The sequence below is a fragment of the Carica papaya genome, chromosome 1 (genome assembly GCF_054855325.1).
Source record: "Carica papaya isolate Zhongbai chromosome 1, ASM5485532v1, whole genome shotgun sequence".
Classification (NCBI taxonomy): Eukaryota; Viridiplantae; Streptophyta; class Magnoliopsida; order Brassicales; family Caricaceae; genus Carica; species Carica papaya.
In genome coordinates this window covers 14,670,046-14,684,332 of record NC_142309.1, presented here as the reverse complement: position 1 = coordinate 14,684,332, position 14,287 = coordinate 14,670,046, and the positions used below count along the sequence as shown (strand labels likewise).

The window sequence follows — 14,287 nt, the reverse complement described above, 5'->3', positions numbered from 1 at the left end:
GGCACGAAATGAAACAGGTGCGATCATACCAGCACAAATGCACCGGATCCCATCAGAACTCCGCAGTTAAGTGTGCTTTGGCGAAAATAATACAAGGATGGGTTACCTCTTGGGAAGTTCTCGTGTTGCACCCATTTTTTTTTCAGATGGGTCGTTCGACGATACGCGCGACTGGAACTATGGTCCGCTGGTTTATACGCAAATGTGAGTCAAGACGTAGGGGCATTTTAATTGATATTAGAACGACAAGGAGAGGTGAAGTGTGACCCCACCAGGAAACAAATGAAGGGAGGGGGAAAAATGAGAAGGAGTGTATGTATTTGCAGTGCGAAATGAAACAGGTGCGATTATACCAGCACTAATGCTCCGTACCCCATCAGAACTCCGCAGTTAAGTTTTCTTGGGCGAGAGTAGTACTCGTATGGGTGACCTCCTGCGAAGTCCTCGTGTTGCACCCATTCTTTTTCGGATGGGTCGTTCGACGTTACGCGCGAATGGAATTATGAACCGCTAGTTCATTCGCAAAGGTGAGTCACGGTGCCGGGACATTTTACTTGATATTAGAAAAAGAAGGAAAGAAGCAGAGTGCACGCACAAGGAAACAAATGACGGGAGGGAGGATGGAAGGAGAAAGAGTGCATGTATTTGCAGTGCAGAATGAAACATGAGCGATCATATCAGCACTAATGCAACAGATTCTATCACAACTCCACAAGTTAAGGGTGTTTGGGCTAGAGTAGTACTAGGATGGGTGACCTCCTGCGAAGTCCTTAAATTTCACCCATTTTCTTGGGAAGTCGTCGTGTTGCACACATTTTTTTGCAGATGATTCTTTCGACGTTATGCTTTACTTGAATTACGGTCCGCAGGTTTATTCGCAAATGTGAGTCACGGCGCTGTGGCATTTTACTTGATATTATAACGTGAACGAGAGGTGCAGTGCGCACGCACAAGGAAACAAATGACGGGAGGGGGAAGAAAGGAGAAGGAGTGTATGTATTTGCAGTGCGAAATTAAACAGGTGCGACCATACCAACCCGAATGCATCGGATCCCATAAGAAACTCCGCAGTTAAGTGTGCTTGGGCGAGAGTACTACTCGGATGGGTGACCTATTGGGAAGTCCTCGTGTCGCACCAATTTTTTTTTAGACGGATCGTTTGACGTTACGCGAGACTGGATCTATGGTCCGCTGGTTTATATGCAAATGTGAGTCAAGAAGCAGGGGCATTTTAACCGATATTAGAACGAGAAGGAGGGGTCCAGCGTGAACGCACAAGGAAACAAATGATGGGAAGGGGGAGGGAAGGAGAAGGAGTGTATGTATTTTCAGCGCGAAATGAAACAGGTGCGATCATGTCAGCACAAATGCACCAGATCCCATCAGTATTTCGTAGTTAAGTGTGCTTTGGCAAAAGTAGTACAAGGATGGGTTACCTCCTAGGAAGTTCTCGTGTTACACCCACTTTCTTTTTCAAATGGGCCGTTCGACGTTACGCGCGACTGGAACTATGGTCCGCTAGTTTATACACAAATGTGAGTCAAGACGCAGGGGCATTTTAATTGATATTAGAACGAGAAGGAGAGGTGAAGTGTGAACGCACCAGGAAACAAATGACGGGTGGGGGAAGAAAGGAGAAGGAGTGTATGTATTTGCAGCGCGAAATTAAACAGGTGCCATCATACAAGCACAAATGCACCGGATCCCATCAGAACTCCGCATTTAAGTGTGCTTTGGCGAGAGTAGTACTCGGATGGGTGACCTCCTGGGAAGTTCGCGTGTTGCACCCATTTTTTTTCGGATGGGTCGTTCGACGTTATGTGCGAATGGAATTATGAACCGCTGGTTCATTCGCAAAGGTGAGTCACGGTGTCGGGGCATTTTACTTGATATTAGAACTAGAATGAGAGATGCAGAGTGCACGCACAAGGAAACAAATGACGGGAGGGGGGATGGAAGGAGAAAGAGTGTATGTATTTGCAGCGCAGAATGAAACATAAGCGATCATACCAGCACTAATGCAACAGATTCTATCAGAACTTCGCAGTTAAGGGTGCTTGGGCGAGAGTAGTACTAGGATGGGTGACCTCCTGCGAAGTCCTTATATTTCACCCATTTTCTTGGGAAGTCCTCGTGTTGCACCCATTTTTTTCCAGATGATTCTTTTAACGTTACACGCGATTTGAATTATGGTCCGCTGGTTATATTCGCAAATGTGAGTCACAGCGCCGTTGCATTTTACTTGATATTAGAACGAGAACGGGAGGTGCAGTGCATACGCACAAGGAAACAAATGACGGGAGGGGGAAGAAATGAGAAGGAGTGTATGTATTTGCAGAGTGAAAGTAAACCGGTGCGATCATACCTGCACTAATGCACCAGATCCCATTAGAACTCCGTAGTTAAGTGTGCTTGGGCGAGAGTAGTACTCGGATGGGTGACTTCCTGAGAAGTCCTCGTGTTGCACCCATTTTTGTTCGGATGGGTCGTTTGACGTTACGCGCGAATGGAATTATGAACCGCTGGTTCATTCGCAAAGGTGAGTCATAGTGCCGGGGCATTTTACTTTATATTGGAATGAGAAGGAGAGATGTTGAGTGCACGCACAAGGAAACAAATGACGGGAGGGGGAAGAAAGGAGAAGGAATGTATGTATTTGCAGCGCAAAATTAAACCGGTACGATCATACCAGCATTAATGCACCGGATCCCATCAGAACTCTGCAGTTAAGTGTGCTTGGGCGAAAGTAGTACTCGGATGGGTGACCTCCTGGGAAGTCCTCGTGTTGCAACAATTTTTTTATAGATGATTCTTTCGACGTTACGCGCGACTTGAATTATGGTCCGCAGGTTTATTATCAAATGTTAGTCACGGCGTAGTGGGATTTTACTATATATTTGAACGAGAACGGGAGGTGCAGTGTGCACGCACAAGGAAACAAATGACAAGAGGGGGAAGAAAGGAGAATGAGAGTATGTATTTGCAGCGCGAAATTAAATAGGTGTGATCATACCAGTACTCATGCATCGGATCCCATTAGAACTCAGCAGTTAAGTGTGCTTGGGCGAGACTAGTACTCGGATGGGTGACCTCTTGAGAAGTCCTCGTGTCGCACTAATTTTTTTTCAGACGGGTTGTTCGATGTAACGCGCGACTAGAACTATGGTCTGCTGGTTTATACGCAAATGTGAGTCAAGAAGCAGGGGCATTTTAATCGATATTAGAACGAGAAGTAGAGGTGTAGTGTGAGTACACAAGGAAACAAATGATGGGAGGGGGGAGGGAAGGAGAAGGAGTGTATGTATTTTCAGCACGAAATGAAACAGGTGTGATCATACCAACGCAAATGCTCCGGATCCCATCAGAACTTCGCAGTTAAGTGTGCTTTGGCGAAAGTAGTAAAAAGATGGGTTGCCACCTGGGAAGTTTTCGTGTTGCACACATTTTTTTTTTCAGATGGGTCGTTCGACGTTACGCGTGACTTAAAATATGGTCCGCTGGTTTATACGAAAATGTGAGTCAAGACGCAAGGGTATTTTAATTGATATTAGAACGAGAAGGAGATGTGAAATGTGAACGCACTAGGAAACAAATGACGGGAGGGGGAAGAAATGAGAAGGAGTGTATGTATTTACAGCTCGGAATGAAACAGTTGCTATCATATCGGCATTAATGCATCAGATCCCATCAGAACTCCGCTGTTAAGTGTGCTTGGGCGAGAGTAGTACTCGGATGGGTGATCTCCTGGGAAGTCCTCGTGTTGTACCCATTTTTTTTTGGATGGGTCGTTCGATGATACGCGTGAATGGAATTATGAACCGCTGGTTCATTCGCAAAGGTGTGTCACGGTGCCGGTGCATTTTACTTGATATTAGAATGAGAATGAGAGATGCAGAGTACACGCACAAGGAAACAAATGACGGGAGGGGGGATGGAAGGAGAAAGAGTGTATGTATTTGCAGTGCAGAATGAAACATGAGGGATCATACCAGCATTAATGCAACGGATTCTATCTGAACTCCGCAGTTAAGGGTGCTTGGGCGAGAGTAGTACTAGGATGGGTGACCTCCTGTGAAGTCCTTATATTTCACCCATTTTCTTGGGAAGTCCCCGTGTTGCACCTATTTTTTTACAGATGATTCTTTCGACGTTACGTGCAACTTGAATTATGGTTCGCAGGTTTATTCGCAAATGTGAGTCACGGCGCTGTGGCATTTTACTTGATATTGTAACGAGAACGGGAGGAGCAGTGTGCACGCACAAAGAAACAAATGACGGGAGGGGGAAGAAATGAGAAGGAGTGTATCTATTTGCAGCGCAAAATTAAATAAGTGCGATCATACCAGCACTTATGCACCGGATCCCATCAGGACTCCGCAGTTAAGTGTGTTTGGCCGAGAGTAGTACTCGGATGGGTGACCTCTTGGGAAGTCCTCGTGTTGAGCCCATTTTTTTTCGGATGGGTCGTTCGATGTTACGCGGGAATGGAATTATGAACCGCTGGTTCATTCGCAAAGGTGAGTCACGGTGCCGGGGGATTTTACTTGATATTAGAACGAGAAGGAGAGATGCAGAGTGCACGCACAATGAAACAAATGACGGGAGGTGGGATGGAAGGAGAAAGAGTGTATGTATTTGCAGCGCAGAATGAAACATGAGCGATCATACCAGCACTAATGCAACGGATTCTATCAGAACTCCGCAAGTTAAGGGTGCTTGGGCGAGAGTAGTGCTAGGATGGGTGACCTCCTGTGAAGTCCTCATGATGCACCAATTTTTTTTCAGACGGGTCGTTCGACATTACGCGCGACTGGAACTATGGTCCGCTGGTTTATACACAAATGTGAGTCAAGAAGCAGGGGCATTGTAATCGATATTAGAATGAGAAGGAGAGGTGTAGTGTGAACGCACAAGGAAACAAATGATGGGAGGGGGGAGGGTAGGAGAAAGAGTGTATGTACTTTCAGCACAAAATGAAACAGGTGCGATCATACCAGTACAAATGCACCGGATCCCATCAGTACTCTGCAGTTAAGTGTGCTTTGGCGAAAGTAGTACAAGGATGAGTTACCTCCTGGGAAGTTCTCGTGTTGCACCTATATTTTTTTCAGGTGGGTCGTTTGACGTTTCGCGCGACTGGAAATATGGTCCGCTGGTTTATATGCAAATGTGAGTCAAGAAGCAGGAGTATTTTAATCGATATTAGAACGAGAAGGAGAGGTGTAGTGTGAACGCACAAGGAAACAAATGATGGGAAGGGGGAGGGAAGGAGAAGGAGTGTATGTATTTTTAGCACGAAATGAAACAGGTGCGATCATACCAGCACAAATGCACTGGATCCCATCAGAACTCCGTAATTAAGTGTGCTTTGGCGAAAGTAGTAGAAAGATGAGTTACCTCCTGGGAAGTTCTTGTGTTGCACCCTTTTTTTTTTTTCAGATGGGTCGTTCTACGTTACGCGTGACTGGAACTATAGTTCGCTGGTTTATACGCAAATATGAGTCAAGACGCAAGGGCATTTTAATTGATATTAGAACGAGAAGAAGAGGTGAAGTGTGAACGCACTAGGAAACAAATGACGGGAGGGGGAAGAAAGGAGAAAGAGTGTATGTATTTGCAGCGCGAAATGACACAGGTGCGATCATACCAGCACTAATGCACCGGATCCCATCAAAACTCTGCAGATAAGTGTTCTTGGGCGAGAGTAGTACTCGGATGGGTGACCTTCTAGGAAGTCCTCGTGTTGTAACCATTTTTTTCGAATGGGTTGTTCGACGTTACGCACGAATGGAATTATGAACTGCTGGTTCATTCGCAAAGGTGAGTCACGGTGCCGGGTATTTTACTTAATATTAGAATGAGAAGGAGAGATTGAGAATGCACGCACAAGGAAACAAATGACGGGAGGGGGGATGCAAGGAGAAAGAGTGTATGTATTTACAACGCAGAATGAAACATGAGCGATCATACCAGAACTAATGCAACGGATTCTATCAGAACTCCACAAGTTAAGGGTGCTTGGGCAAGAGTAGTACTAGGATGGGTGACCTCCTGCGAAGTCCTTATATTTCACCCATTTTCTTGGGAAGTCCTCGTGTTGCACCCATTTTTTTGCAGATGATTCTTTCGACGTTACCCGCGATTTGAATTATGGTCCGCAAGTTTATTTGTAAATGTGAGTCACGGCGCCGTGTCATTTTACTTGATATTAGAACGAGAGCGGGAGGTGCAGTGCGCACGCACAAGGAAACAAATGACGGGAGGGGGAAGAAAGGAGAAGGAGTGTTTGTATTTGCAGCGCAAAATTAAACAGGTGCGATCATACCAGCACTTATGCACCGGATCCCATCAGGACTCTGCAGTTAAGTGTGCTTTGGCGAGAGTAGTACTCAAATGGGTGACCTCCTGGGAAGTTCTCGTGTTGCACCTATTTTTTTTCGGATGGGTCGTTCGACGTTACACGGGAATGGAATTATGAACCGCTGGTTCATTTGCAAAGGTGAGTCACGGTGCCGGGGCTTTTTACTTGATATTAGAATGAGAATGAGAGATGCAGAGTGCATGCACAAAGAAACAAATGACGGAAGGGGGCATAAAAGGATAAAGAGTGTATGTATTTGCAGCGCAAAATGAAACATGAGCGATCATCCCAGCACTAATGCAACGGATTCTATCAAAACTCCGCAAGTTAAGGGTGCTTAGGCGAGAGTAGTACTAGGATGGGTGACCTCCTGCGAAGTCCTTATATTTCACCCATTTTCTTGGAAAGTCCACGTGTTGCACTGATTTTTTTGCAGATGATTCTTTCGACGTTACGCGCTACTTGAATTATGGTCCGCAGGGTTATTCGCAAATGTGAGACACGGCGCCTTGGCATTTTACTTGATCTTAGAATGAGAATGGGAGGTGAAGTGTGCACGCACAAGGAAACTAATGACGGGAGGGGGAGGAAAGGAGAAGGAGTGTATCTACTTGCAGCACGAAATTAAAAAGGTGCGATCATACCAGCACAAATGCATCGGATCCCATCAGAACTCCGCAGTTAAGGGTGCTTGGGCGAGAGTAGTACTAGGATGGGTGACCTCCTGCGAAGTCCTTATATTTTATCCGTTTTCTTGGGAAGTACTCGTGTTGCACCCATTTTTGTGCAGATGATTCTTTCGACGTTACGCGCGACTTGAATTATGGTCCGCAGGTTTATTTGCAAATATAAGTCACGGTGCCGTTGCATTTTACTTGATATTAGAATGAGAACGGGAGGTGCAGTGCGCACGCACAAGGAAACAAATGACAGGAGTGGGAAGAAAGGAGAAGGAGTGTATGTATTTGCAGCGCGAAATTAAACAAGTGAGATCGTACCAGCACTAATGCAACAGATTCTATCAGAACTCCGCAGTTAAGGGTGCTTGGGCAAGAGTAGTACTAGGACTGGTGACCTCCTGCGAAGTCCTTATATTTCACCCATTTTCTTGGGAAGTCCTCGTGTTGCACCCATTTTCTTGCAAATGATTCTTTCGACGTTACGCGCAACTTGAATTATGGTATGCAGGTTTATTCGCAAATGTGAGTCACGACACCGTGGTATTTTACTTGATATTAGAACGAGAACGGGAGGTGCAGTGCGCACGCACAAAGAAACAAATGATGGGAGGGGGAAGAAAGGGGAAGGAGTGTATGTATTTGTAGCGCGAAATGAAACAGGTGCGATCATGCCAGCACTAATGCACCAAATCCCATAAGAACTCCGCAATTAAGTGTTCTTGGGCGAGAGTAGTACTCGGATGGGTGTACTCCTCGGAAGTCCTCGTGTTGCACCGATTTTTTTACAGATGATTCTTTTGACGTTACGCGCGACTTGAATTATGGTCTGCAGGTTTATTCGCAAATGTGAATCACGGCGCCGTGGCATTTTACTTGATATTAGAACGAGAACGGGTGGTGCAGTGCGCACGTACAAGGAAACAAATGATGGGAGGGGGAGGAAAGGAGAAGGAGTGTATGTATTTACAGCGCGAAATTAAACAGGTGCGATCATACCAGCACTAATGCACCGGATCCCATCAGAACTTCGCAGTTAAGTGTACTTGGGCGAGAGTAGTACTCGGATGGGTGACATCCTGGGAAGTCCTCGTGTCGCACCAATTTTTTTTAGACGGGTCGTTTGACGTTATGCGCGACTTGAACTATGGTCATCTGGTTTATACGCAAATGTGAGTCAAGAAGCAGGGGCATTTTAATCGATATTAGAACGAGAAGGAGAGGTGTAGTGTGAACGCACAAGGAAACAAATGATGGGAGGGGGGAGGGAAGGAGAAGGAGTGTATGTACGTTCAGCACAAAATGAAACAGGTGCGATCGTACCAGTACAAATGCACCGGATCCCATCAGTACTCCGCAGTTAAGTGTGCTTTGGCGAAAGTAGTACAAGGATGAGTTACCTCTTGGGAAGTTCTCGTGTTGCACCCATATTTTTTTCAGATGGGTCATTTAGCGTTACGCGCGACTGGAACTATGGTCCGCTGGTTTATATGCAAATGTGAGTCAAGAAGCAGGAGCATTTTAATCGATATTAGAATGAGAAGAAGAGGTGCAGTGTGAACGCAAAAGGAAACAAATTATGGGAGGGGGGAGGGAAGGAGAAGGAGTGTATGTATTTTTAGCACGAAATAAAACAGGTGCGATCATACCAGCACAAATGCACTGGATCCCATCAGAACCCCGCAATTAAGTGTGCTTTGGCGAAAGTAGTAGAAGGATGAGTTACCTCCTGGGAAGTTCTCGTGTTGCACTCATTTTTTTTTTCAGATGGGTTTTTCTACGTTACGCGCGACTGGAACTATGGTCCGCTGGTTTATACGCAAATATGAGTCAAGATGCAAGGGTATTTTAATTGATATTAGAACGAGAAGAAGAGGTGTAGTGTGAACGCACTAGGAAACAAATGACGGGAGAGGGAAGAAAGGAGAAGGAGTGTATGTATTTGCAGCGCGAAATGACACAGGTGCGATCATACCAGCACTAATGCACCGGATCCCATCAGAACTCTGCAGATAAGTTTGCTTGGGCGAGAGTAGTACTCGGATGGGTGACCTCCTAGGAAGTCCTCGTGTTGTAACCATTTTTTTTCGGATGGGTCGTTCGACGTTACGCACGAATGGAATTATGAACCGCTGGTTCATTCGCAAAGGTGAGTCACGGTGCTGGGGTTTTTTACTTGATATTAGAACGAGAAGGAGAGATGCAGAGTGCACGCACAAGGAAACAAATGACGGGAGGGGGATGGAAGGAGAAAAAGTGTATGTATTTGCAGCGCAGAATGAAACATGAGCGATCATACCAGAAGTAATGCAACGGATTCTATCAGAACTCCCCAAGTTAAGGTTGCTTGGGCGAGAGTAGTACTAGGATGGGTGACCTCCTGCGAAGTCCTTGCATTTCACCCATTTTCTTGGGAAGTTCTCGTGTTGCACCCATTTAATTGTAGATGATTCTTTCGACGTTGCGCGCGACTTAAATTATGATTCGCAGGTTTATTCGCAAATGTGAGTCACCGCGCCATGGCATTTTACTTGATATTAGAACGAGAACGGGAGGTGCAGTGCGCACGCACAAGGAAACAAATGACGGGAGGGGGAAGAAATGATAAGGAGTGTATGTATTTGCAGTGCCAAATGAAACAGGTGCGATCATACTAGCACTAATGCACCGGATCCCATCAGAACTTCGTAGTTAAGTGTCCTTGGGCGAGAGTAGTACTCAGAATGTTGACCTCCTGGGAAGTCCTCTTGTTGCACCCATTTTTTTTCGTATGGGTCGTTCGACATTACGCGCGAATGGAATTATGAACTGCTAGTTCATTAGTAAAGGTGAGTCACGGTGCTGGGGCATTTTACTTGATATTAGAACAAGAAAAAGAGATGCAGAGCACAAGCACAAGGAAACAAATGACGGGAGGTGCAGTGCGCACGCACAAGGAAACAAATGACGGGAGGGGGAAGAAAGGAGAAAGATTGTATGTATTTGTAGCGCGAAATTAAATAGGTGCGATCAAACCAGCACTAAAGCACCGGATGCCATCAGAACTCTGCAGTTAAGTGTGCTTCGGCGAGAGTAGTACTCAGATGGGTGACCTCCTACGAAGTCCTCGTGTTGCACCCATTCTTTTTCGGATGGATCGTTCGATGATACGCGCGAATGGAATTATGAACCGCTGGTTCATTCGCAAAGGTGAGTCATGGTGCCGGGGCATTTTACAGGATATTATAACGAGAAAGAGAGATGCAGAGTGCACGCACAAGGAAATAAATGACGGAAGGTGGGATGGAAGGAGAAAGAGTGTATGTATTTGCAGCGCAGAATGAAACATGAGCAATCATACCTGCACTAATGCAACGGATTCTATCAGAACTCCGCAGTTAAGGGTTCTTGGGCGAGAGTAGTACTAGGATGGGTGACCTCCGGCGAAGTCCTTATATTTCACCCATTTTCTTGGAAAGTCCTCGTGTTGCACCCATTTTTTTGCAGATGATTCTTTCAACGTTACACGCGACTTTAATTATGGTCCGCAGGTTTATTCGCAAATGTGAGTCACAGCGCCGTTGAATTTTACTTGATATTAGAACGAGAACGGGAGGTGAAGTGCGCACGCACAAGGAAACAAATGATGGGAGGGGGAAGAAATGATAAGGAGTGTATGTATTTGCAGTGCCAAATGAAACAGGTGCGATCATACTAGTACTAATGCACCGGATCTCATCAGAACTCCGTAGTTAAGTGTGCTTGGGCGAGAGTAGTACTCAGAATGTTGACCTCCTGGGAATTCCTCTTGTTGCACCCATTTTTTTCGGATGGGTCGTTCGACGTTACGCGCGAATGGAATTATGAACCGCTAGTTCATTAGTAAAGGTGAGTCACGGTGCCGGGGCATTTTACTTGATATTAGAACAAGAAAAAGAGATGCAGAGCGCACGCACAAGGAAACAAATGATGGGAGGTGGGATGGAAGGAAAAAGAGTGTATGTATTTGCAGCGCAGAATGAAACATGAGCGATCATACTTGCACTAATGCAACAGATTCTATCAGAACTCCGCAGTTAAGGGTGCTTGGGAAAGAGTAGTACTAGGATGGGTGACCTCCTGCGAAGTCCTTATATTTCACCCATTTTATTGGGAAGTCCTCGTGTTGCACCCATTTTTTTGCAGATGATTCTTTCGACGTTACACGCGACTTTAATTATGGTCGATAAGTTTATTTGCAAATGTGAGTCACGGTACCGTAGAATTTTACTTGATATTAGAATGAGAACGGGAGATGCAGTGCGCACGCACAAGGAAACAAATGAAGGGAGGTGGAAGATATGATAAGGAGTGTATGTATTTGCAGCGCCAAATGAAACAGGTGCGATCATACCAGCACTAATGCACCGGATCCCATCAGAATTCTGTAGTTTAATGTGCTTAGGAGAGAGTAGTACTCGGATGGGTGACCTCCTGGGAAGTCCTCGTGTTGCACCCATTTTTTCTCGGATGGGTCGCTTGACATTTCCCGCGAATGGAATTATGAACCGCTAGTTCGTTCGCAAAGGTGGGTCACGGTGCCGGGGCATTTTACTTGATATTAGAACGAGAAGGAGAGATGCAGAGTGCACGCACAAGGAAACAAATGACGGGAGGGGCGATGGAATGAGAAAGAGTATATGTATTTGCAGCGCAGAATGAAGCATGAGCGATCATACCAGCACTAATGCAACGGATTCTATCAGAACTCCGCAAATTAAGGGTGCTTGGGCGAGAGTAGTAATAGGATGGGTGACCTCTTGCGAAATCCTTATATTTCACTTATTTTTTTGGGAAGTCCTCATCTTGCACCAATTTTTTTGCAGATGATTCTTTCGATGTTACGCGTAACTTGAATTATGGTCCGCAGGTTTATTCGCAAATGTGAGTCATGGTGCAGTAGCATTTTACTTGATATTTGAACGAGAATGGGAGGTGCAGTGCGCACGAACAAGGAAACAAATGACGGGAGGGGGAAGAAAGGAGAAGGAGTATATGTTTTTGCAGCACGAAATGAAACAGGTGCGATCATACCAGCACAAATGCACCGGATACCATAAGAACTCCGCAGTTAAGTGTGCTTTGGCAAAAGTAGTACAAGGATGGGTTACCTCCTAGGAAGTTCTCGTGTTGCACCCATTTTTTTTTCAGATGGGTCGTTCGACGTTACGCGCGACTGGAATGTTGGTCTGCTGGTTTATACGCAAATGTGAGTCAAGACGCAGGGGCATTTTATTTGATATTAGAACGAGAAGGAGAGGTGAAGTGTGAACGCACCGGAAAACAAATGATGGGAAGGAGAAGAAAGGAGAAGGAGTGTATGTATTTGCAGCGCAAAATAAAAAAGGTGCGATCATACCAGCATTAATGCACCAGATCCCATCAAAACTCCACTGTTAAGTGTGCTTGGGCGAGAATAGTACTCGGATGGGTGACCTCCTGGGAAGTTCTCGTGTTGCACCCATTTTTTTTTCAGATGGGTCGTTCGACGTTACGCGCGAATGGAATTATGAACCGCTTGTTCTTTCGCAAAGGTGAGTCATGGTGTCGAAAAATTTTACTTGATATTAGAACAAGAATGAGTGATGCAGAGTGCACGCACAAGGAAACAAATGACGGGAGGGGGGATGAAAGGAGAAAGAGTGTATGTATTTGCAGCGCAGAATTAAACTTGAGCGATCATACCAGTACTAATGCAACGGATTCTATCAGAACTCCGCAAGTTAAGGGTGCTTGGGCGAGAGTAGTACTAGGATAGGTGACCTCCTGCGAAGTCCTTATATTTTACCCATTTTCTTTTTTCAGATGGGTCGTTCGAAGTTACTCGCGAATGGAACTACGGTCTGCTGATTTATACAAAAATTTGAGTCAAGACACAGGGGCATTTTAATTGATATTAGAACGAGAAAGAGAGGTGAAGTGTGAACGCAAGAGGAAACAAATGACGGGAGGGGGAAGAAATGAGAAGGAGTTTATGTATTTGCAGCGCGAAATGAAACAGGTGCGATCATACCAGCACTAATGCACCGGATCCCATCAGAACTCCGCAAAAAATTGTGCTTTGGCAAGAGGAGTACAAGGATGGGTTATCTCCTGGGAAGTTCTCGTGTTGCACCCATTTTTTTTTCAGATGGGTCATTCGACGTTATGCGCGAATGGAATTATGAACCGCTGGTTCATTCGCAAAGGTGAGTCTCGGTGCTAGGGCATTTTACTTGATATTAGAACGAGAAGGAGAGATGCAGAGTGCACGCACAAGGAAACAAATGACGGGAGGGGGGATGGAAGGAGAAAGAGTGTATGTATTTGCAGCGTAGAGTGAAACATGAGCGATCATACCATCACAAATGCAACGGATTCTATCAGAACTCCGCGGTTAAGGGTGCTTAGGCGAGAGTAGTACTAGGATGGATGACCTCCTGCGAAGTCCTTATATTTCACCAGTTTTCTTAGGAAGTCCTCGTGTTGCACCCATTTTTTTGCAGATGATTCTTTCGACGTTACGCGCGACTTGAATTATGGAACGCAAGTTTATTCGCAAATGTGACTCACGGCGCCATGGCATTTTGCTTGATATTTGAACGAGAACGGGAAGTGCAGTGCGCACGCACAAGTAAACAAATGACGGGAGGGGGAAGAAAAGAGAAGGATTGTATGTATTTGCAGCGCAAAATTAAACAGGTGAGATCATACCAGCACTAATGCACCGGATCCCATCAGAGCTCCGCACTTAAATGTGCTTGGGCGAGAGTAGTACCCGGATGGGTGACCTCCTGGGAAGTTCTCGTGTCGCACCAATTTTTTTTGGACGGGTCGTTCGACGTTACGCGCGACTGGAACTATGGTCCGCTGGTTTATACGCAAATGTGAGTCAAGAAGCAGGGGCATTTTATTCGATATTAGAACGAGAAGGACAGGTGTTGTATGAACGCACCAAGAAACAAATGACGGGAGGGAGAAGAAAGGAAAAGGAGTGTATGTATTTGCAGCGCGAAATGAAACAGGTGCGATCATACCAGCGCTAATGCACCAGATTTGAACTCCGCAGTTAAGTATGCTTGGGCGAGAGTCGTACTCGGATGGGTGACCTCCTGGGAAGTCCTTGTGTTGCACCCATTTTTTTTCGGATGGGTCATTCGACGTTACGCGCAAATGGAATTATGAACAGCTGGTTCATTCGCATTGGTGAGTCACAGTGCCGGGGCATTTTACTTGATATTAGAATGAGAAG

General features: G+C 45.6%; 28 pseudogenes; all 28 read left to right on the top strand.

Moving 5' to 3' along the window:
- Positions 1–15: 15 nt before the first annotated feature.
- LOC148270141 (5S ribosomal RNA) lies at positions 16–134 on the top strand (annotated as a pseudogene).
- Positions 135–339: 205 nt separating this feature from the next.
- Positions 340–458, top strand: LOC148270140 (5S ribosomal RNA; annotated as a pseudogene).
- Positions 459–1,019: 561 nt separating this feature from the next.
- Positions 1,020–1,139, top strand: LOC148270139 (5S ribosomal RNA; annotated as a pseudogene).
- Positions 1,140–1,671: 532 nt separating this feature from the next.
- On the top strand, positions 1,672–1,790 carry LOC148270138 (5S ribosomal RNA; annotated as a pseudogene).
- A 561-nt stretch (positions 1,791–2,351) lies between these two features.
- On the top strand, positions 2,352–2,470 carry LOC148270137 (5S ribosomal RNA; annotated as a pseudogene).
- A 205-nt stretch (positions 2,471–2,675) lies between these two features.
- Positions 2,676–2,794, top strand: LOC148270136 (5S ribosomal RNA; annotated as a pseudogene).
- A 205-nt stretch (positions 2,795–2,999) lies between these two features.
- On the top strand, positions 3,000–3,118 carry LOC148270135 (5S ribosomal RNA; annotated as a pseudogene).
- A 206-nt stretch (positions 3,119–3,324) lies between these two features.
- On the top strand, positions 3,325–3,443 carry LOC148270134 (5S ribosomal RNA; annotated as a pseudogene).
- Positions 3,444–3,650: 207 nt separating this feature from the next.
- On the top strand, positions 3,651–3,769 carry LOC148270133 (5S ribosomal RNA; annotated as a pseudogene).
- A 206-nt stretch (positions 3,770–3,975) lies between these two features.
- Positions 3,976–4,094, top strand: LOC148270132 (5S ribosomal RNA; annotated as a pseudogene).
- A 235-nt stretch (positions 4,095–4,329) lies between these two features.
- Positions 4,330–4,448, top strand: LOC148270131 (5S ribosomal RNA; annotated as a pseudogene).
- Positions 4,449–4,980: 532 nt separating this feature from the next.
- On the top strand, positions 4,981–5,099 carry LOC148270130 (5S ribosomal RNA; annotated as a pseudogene).
- A 207-nt stretch (positions 5,100–5,306) lies between these two features.
- On the top strand, positions 5,307–5,425 carry LOC148270129 (5S ribosomal RNA; annotated as a pseudogene).
- A 208-nt stretch (positions 5,426–5,633) lies between these two features.
- LOC148270128 (5S ribosomal RNA) lies at positions 5,634–5,752 on the top strand (annotated as a pseudogene).
- A 559-nt stretch (positions 5,753–6,311) lies between these two features.
- Positions 6,312–6,430, top strand: LOC148270127 (5S ribosomal RNA; annotated as a pseudogene).
- Positions 6,431–6,991: 561 nt separating this feature from the next.
- Positions 6,992–7,110, top strand: LOC148270126 (5S ribosomal RNA; annotated as a pseudogene).
- A 913-nt stretch (positions 7,111–8,023) lies between these two features.
- LOC148270125 (5S ribosomal RNA) lies at positions 8,024–8,142 on the top strand (annotated as a pseudogene).
- Positions 8,143–8,347: 205 nt separating this feature from the next.
- On the top strand, positions 8,348–8,466 carry LOC148270124 (5S ribosomal RNA; annotated as a pseudogene).
- Positions 8,467–8,673: 207 nt separating this feature from the next.
- LOC148270123 (5S ribosomal RNA) lies at positions 8,674–8,792 on the top strand (annotated as a pseudogene).
- A 207-nt stretch (positions 8,793–8,999) lies between these two features.
- On the top strand, positions 9,000–9,118 carry LOC148270122 (5S ribosomal RNA; annotated as a pseudogene).
- A 560-nt stretch (positions 9,119–9,678) lies between these two features.
- On the top strand, positions 9,679–9,797 carry LOC148270121 (5S ribosomal RNA; annotated as a pseudogene).
- A 242-nt stretch (positions 9,798–10,039) lies between these two features.
- LOC148270120 (5S ribosomal RNA) lies at positions 10,040–10,158 on the top strand (annotated as a pseudogene).
- Positions 10,159–10,718: 560 nt separating this feature from the next.
- LOC148270119 (5S ribosomal RNA) lies at positions 10,719–10,837 on the top strand (annotated as a pseudogene).
- Positions 10,838–11,396: 559 nt separating this feature from the next.
- Positions 11,397–11,515, top strand: LOC148270118 (5S ribosomal RNA; annotated as a pseudogene).
- A 561-nt stretch (positions 11,516–12,076) lies between these two features.
- LOC148270117 (5S ribosomal RNA) lies at positions 12,077–12,195 on the top strand (annotated as a pseudogene).
- Positions 12,196–12,401: 206 nt separating this feature from the next.
- LOC148270116 (5S ribosomal RNA) lies at positions 12,402–12,520 on the top strand (annotated as a pseudogene).
- Positions 12,521–13,055: 535 nt separating this feature from the next.
- On the top strand, positions 13,056–13,174 carry LOC148270115 (5S ribosomal RNA; annotated as a pseudogene).
- A 561-nt stretch (positions 13,175–13,735) lies between these two features.
- Positions 13,736–13,854, top strand: LOC148270114 (5S ribosomal RNA; annotated as a pseudogene).
- Positions 13,855–14,287: the final 433 nt, after the last annotated feature.